At 42.6% G+C, this 6,027-nt stretch overlaps 1 long non-coding RNA gene across 1 annotated transcript in view; it reads right to left on the reverse strand.

The window, feature by feature from the left end:
- Window positions 1-5,980, reverse strand: part of LOC311621429 — a 55,443-nt gene extending 49,463 nt beyond the window's left edge. Inside the window, exon 1 of the long non-coding RNA XR_014794830.1 lies at window positions 5,883-5,980. This is a non-coding gene — a long non-coding RNA (uncharacterized lncRNA). The remainder of the gene's footprint in view (window positions 1-5,882) is intronic.
- Window positions 5,981-6,027: the final 47 nt, after the last annotated feature.

The raw sequence follows: 6,027 nt of genomic DNA on the forward strand, positions 1-6,027 counted from the left end.
TCTCTCTCATCGACGTTTCTAGCTCTCTATCTCTCTCCCTTCCTCTCTGTAAAAAAATCAATTTAAAAAATATATTTAAAAAACAACTTTTAAATATAGGTACAAAATAGTAACCATAACATGTAGACGAAGGGGGAAACTGTATTATTAGAATTAGTTATGAGAATTAGATTTAGGGCTTAGGAAAGCCTCTGTGTGGGTAAGTACAGAATGCTATAGGAGAGGCACTCAGCCCAATCTTGAGAGATAAAAGGTGTTCCAGAGGAAATCAAATCTTGCTGAAGCCTAAGGATGAGTAAGAATTAGGCATAGTCCTGGCCTGCATTGCCCAGTGGTTAGAGCCTGTGCACTGGAGGGTCGCAGGTTTGATTCCCAATCAAAAAACTAAAACCATTTCACCTAAGAACAGGAATGAGACAGGGATGCCCACTTTCACCACTCCTGTTCGATATAGTACTGGAAGTGCTAGTCATAGCAATTAGACAAGAAGAAATAAAAGGTATCCAATTTGGAAAAGAAGAAGAAAAACTGTTATGATATGATACTGTACATAGAAAATCCTAACAACTCCATCAAAAAATTATTGGACTTAATAAATGAATTCGGCAATGTAGCAGGATACAAAATTAACGCCAACAAATCTATAGATTTTTATACACCAATAGTGAACTTACAGAAAGAAAGATTTTTAAAAATATCCCATTTACCATCGCACACAAAAAAAGTAAGATACTTAGGAATAAACTTAACTAAGGAAGTAAAAGACCTTTACTCAGAAAACTATAGGACCTGAAAAAAGAGATAGAGGATGACATAAACAGATGGAAGAACATACCATATTCGTGGATTAGTAAAATCAACATCATTAAAATGTCCATACTACCCAAAGCAATCTACAGATTCAATGCAATCCTCATTAAAATACCAATAGTATATTTCAAAGACCTAGAACAAACTCTCCAAAAATTCATCTGAATAAAAAAAGACCTGGAATAGCCATAGCAATCCTGAGAAAGAAGAACAAAGTTGGAGGAATCACAATACCAGATATCAAGTTATATTACCACGCCACAGTTCTCAAAACAGCCTGGTACTGGGATAAGAACAGACATACAGACCAATGGAACAGAACAGATAACCCAGAAATCGACCCAAGCCATTATGCTCAATTAATATATAACAAAGGAGGCAAGAGCATACAATGGAGTCAAGACAGTCTCTTCAATAAGTGGTTCTGGGAAATTTGGTCAGATACATGCAAAAAAAAAAAAAAATGAAACTAGATCAACAACTTACACCATATACAAAAACAAACTCAAAATGGCTAAAGGACCTAAATGTAAGACAGGAAACCATAAAAATCCTACAAGACTCCATAGGCAGCAAAATAACAGACATATGTCGTAGCAATATCTTTACAGACACAGCTCCTAGGGCAATGGAGCCTAAGGAGAAAATAAACAAATGGGACTATACAAAATAAATAGCTTCTGCACAGCAAAAGAAATCTTCAACAAAACAACAAGAAAGCCCACTGCATGGGAGAACATATTTGCCAATGCTACTTCAGATAAGGGTTTAATCTCCAAAATTTACAGAGAACTCATGCAACTTAACAAAAGGAACATAAACAATCCAATCAAAAAAATGGGCAAAGGACCTAAGAGATACTTTTCAAAAGAGGGCATACAAAAGGCCGAGAGACATTTGAAAACATGCTCAAAGTCACTAATCATTTGAGAGATACAAATCAAAACAACAATGAAGTACCATCTCACACCTGTCAGAATGGCTATCATCAACAAATCAACAAAGTGCTGGTGAGGATGTGGAGAAAAAGGAACTCTTATGCACTGCTGGTGGGAATGCCGACTGGTGCAGCCACGGTGGAAGACAGTATGAAGTTTCCTTAAAAAGTTAAAAATGGTCCTAACCAGTGTGGCTCAGTGGCTAGAGGGTCAGCCTGCGGATTGAAAGGTCCGGAGTTCGATTCCGGTCAAGGGCATGTGCCTTGGTTGCTGGCACATCCCCAGTAGGGGGTGTGCAAGAGGCAGCTGATTGATGTTTCTAACTCTCTATCCCTCTCTATTCCTCTCTGTAAAAAATCAAATAAAATATTTTTTTTTTAAAAAGAAATATTAAAAAAAAAAAAAGTTAAAAATGGAACTGCCATTTGATCCCACTTCTAGACCTATGTTCCAAGACCAGAAACACCAATCAGAAAGTATATATGCACCCCTTATGTTCATAGCAGCACAATTTATAATAGTTAAGATTTGGAAATAGCCTAAGTGCCCATCAGCAGACAAGTGGATTAAAAAACTGTGGTACATCTACACAAGGGAATACTCCACCACTATAAAAAAGAAGAAAAAAAAAGAAGGAACTTTTACCATTTGCAACAGCATGAGTGGGAATGGAGAGCATTATGTGAAGCAAAATAAGCTAGTTAGAGAAAGATAAATATCACATGATCTCACTCATATCCTATCTAATAAAGAGGGAATATGCTAATTGAGCATCATGCCCTCACAAAGATGGTGGCACCCACAGCCTATAAGAAGGGAATTTGCTAATTGACTACCACGCCCTCAAAGATGGCAGTGCCCATAGCCACAAGATGGCAGTGCCCAGTCCCCTCAGCCCCACCAGGGTGGCAGGCACACGGCATGGCCAGGCCTGCCCCCAGGCGGGTCCAGCCACTCTGCACACCTGTCTCCGGAGTCCCCAGTCCCCTCAGCCCCCCAGCTGCCCAGGGCCGGCCCAAGGCGCAAGCAGGCCTCGGATGGTGGCTGCCCAGCCACCCAGGTCCACCCGAGGCTCAGGTAACCAGGGCCAGCCAAGGCTTACACTGCCGGCAGTGGCAGCAGCAGAGGTGTGATGGGGACATCGCCTTCCCCTGATCGCCAGGTTGCCTCCTGCCCCTGAGGGCTCCTGGACTGTGAGAGGGGGCAGGCTAGGCTGAGGGACCCCCCTCCTCACTCCAGTGCATGAATTTTCATGCACTGGGCCTCTAGTGTGGGATATAATGGTCAATGTAATTGGTTATGCTAATATGGACACAGACACTGGGGAGGTGGGGGCTTGCCTGGGGTGGGTATGGCTGGGGGGTGGGGGGTGTCAACTGGAGAAAAATGAGATATATGTAAAATTTTAGACAATAATTTTTTTTTTTAAGGCCCTAACTGGTTTGGCTCAGTGGACAGAATGCTGGCCTGCGGACTGAAGGGTCCCAGGTTCGATTCTGGTCAAGGGCATGTACCCATTAGGATGTGTGCAGGAGGCAGCTGATCGATATTCTCTCTCATCGATGTTTCTAACTATCCCTCTCCCTTCCTCTCTATAAAAAATCAATAAAATATATTTTTCGCCGAAACCGGTTTGGCTCAGTGGTAGAGCGTCGGTCTGCGGACTGAAAGGTCCCAGGTTCGATTCCGGTCAAAGGCATGTACCTTGGTTGCAGGCACATCCCCGGTAGGGGGTGTGCAAGAGGTAGCTGGTCGATGTTTCTCTCTCATCGACGTTTCTAGCTCTCTATCTCTCTCCCTTCCTCTCTGTAAAAAATCAATAAAATATATATTTTTTAAAAATCAATAAAATATATTTTTTTTAAAATAAAATAAAATAAAACTATGTCTGATGCCAGGTGGGGCACTGGAAATATCAGGGGGAACACTTGGTCAAGAATATGAGTGTCTAATCATGATGTTGTACCTCTGCAACTAATACAAAATAATATGGAATGTAAATGGAATTTAAAAATAAACAATTGCTGCCGAAACCGGTTTGGCTCAATGGATAGAGCGTCGGCCTGAGGACTGAAAGGTCCCGGGTTCGATTCCGGTCAAGGACATGTACCTTGGTTGTGGGCACATCCTCAGTAGGGGGTGTGCAGGAGGCAACTGATCGATGTTTCTCTCCCATCGATGTTTCTAACTATTCCTCACTCTTCCTCTCTGTAAAAAATCAATAAAATAAATTTAAAAATAAACAATTGCTATGGGGGTGAGAGAGAGAGAGAGAGAGAGGACCAGAGATTAAAATTAAATGTCTCGGTAACTGTTCTGAGGCTATTTCTTTGCTTTTCATTATTATAAAGAATCTGATATCATTGATTTGTATTAATTTCATCTACCCAATTATAAACTTCTTCAAAGAAAGAACTATCCTTTGTAAAGAGGTGGGTTCTAAATAAAACACTATTGGTATTCTGAATCTTAATACCAACTCCAGTTGGTTCATTTAACTTGCAGACATAGGAATCCTGCTTCCATGTGCTCTCCTTCCTTTGCAAAGATGTTCCTGGGAGTGGATAATTAGTTAAAATGTTTGCTCCACTCTCAATCTGTCCTCAATCTTTCTATAACCAAAGACTTTGTAGCCATGGAACAAAGTAAAATAAATCAGTTACTTCCAGTGCATCAGTACTCCATGATCAACTGAATTAACTGACCCCAGAGAACATATTGAGACTCTGAGACTGGGAAACTGACAAGTCACTTTTGTGAACATCACCTTACAACCAAGCATTAGGGTCAAACTCATAAGCTACTAGAAGAAACAAAATAGGCAGCAGGTTAGCAACTTGCAGTGACCCGGAGGAAGAAGTGCCGCTCCTACATTTCTGAGTTCAAGGGCAGCAAGTCTAGCTAGAAATTCAGTGTATCTGTAATCAACAAAAGCATGTCTACACTATAGAAAACTTTTATATGAAATTCGAGACAAAATTTTGAAAAAATGCCTAGAAACAGCATCTCAACGAATTGAGAAGATGCTCTGGAGAATGACCCGTTTTGCAGCTAATTTTATACATTTAGAATCAAAGGAAGGTTACATGAAATCCACTGGTGGTACATTAAGGAAGCAGGAGAAATCAAAGCAGGAAAAGCAAAGGAGGGAAACATCTAAGATTGGATAAAAAAAACAAAATGGAAAAGCACATACATCTTTTACGTGGATGGGTAGAGGATAATTATAGTGCATAGATACAGGTGCAGGCAACAAAATAACAGCGAGTTTTGTGGTCTTGTGTTCTGGTTCTGCAGGTTGGGCTTTTCAGGTCTGAAGAAGAAAATTACTCAGGCATTTCAAAGTTGTTATCTTAGCTGCATAAGAACAATGGGTGCAAGGCTCACTTAAAGATTGACCTTTGCACTGAAACCGGTTTGGCTCAGTAGATAGAGCATCGGCCTGTGGACTGAGGAGTCCCAGGTTCGATTCCCGGTCAGGGCATGCACCTTGGTTGCCGGCACATCCCCAGTGGAGGGTGTGCAAGAGGCAGCTGATTGATGTTTCTCTCTCATTGATGTTTCTAACTCTCTATCCCTCTCTGTAAAAAATTAAAAATTAAAAAAAAAAAGACTGACCTTTGCTAAGGAAGTTATAGGACTGGGACATACATGACTATCCACCGTGCCCAACCCAGTTAGGAATTTATTATGAGACCATCCTGTGTGGTCACTTTCTGTCACTGAGCTTGCCAAGCCTGACAAGCAATCCCCTTTTCCTTCACAAGTTAAGGAAGAGGCACCTGCAAAGCAAGCACTGTCTTCAGTGGGGGATTGGGAAGGTCTGAATTCCCCCAACTCCCACGTCCTGTGGTGCCTGCCATGGGGGGTGGAGAGAAACAGGGGGGCAGGGAACAAGTGATTCTAACCCAGGACGGAACTCAGGTGCTTTCCACAGAGGAAAGTGGCTCTGAGGGGGGCTCTCTGAAGGGGAAAAAAAAAAAACACGTAGTCGTCCCTAGAGTCCCAGTGACTGGCAAGGCCCCAATTCTCAGCAACTCATGTACTGACAAACGCTCCTGGGACACAGCCACGGAGCCACACTTCCGGTTCACAAGCATGAGGAATGTCCTAGGAAAGGAGTAAGACACCTACGCTCCTTCGTCACCACCTCCAGCCGGTGTGTGTGACTCCGCTGCAGAAGGGCCCACACAGAGCCTCAAACGCCGACTCTTCCCCCCACGCCGCCCCCGCCAGGGAACGAGCCTCGCGGCCCAGGCTTCGCGCATGCGCGGGCGCG

This window comes from Pipistrellus hanaki, assembly GCF_964339955.1.
Source record: "Pipistrellus hanaki genome assembly, chromosome: 4".
NCBI classification, from domain to species: domain Eukaryota; kingdom Metazoa; phylum Chordata; class Mammalia; order Chiroptera; family Vespertilionidae; genus Pipistrellus; species Pipistrellus hanaki.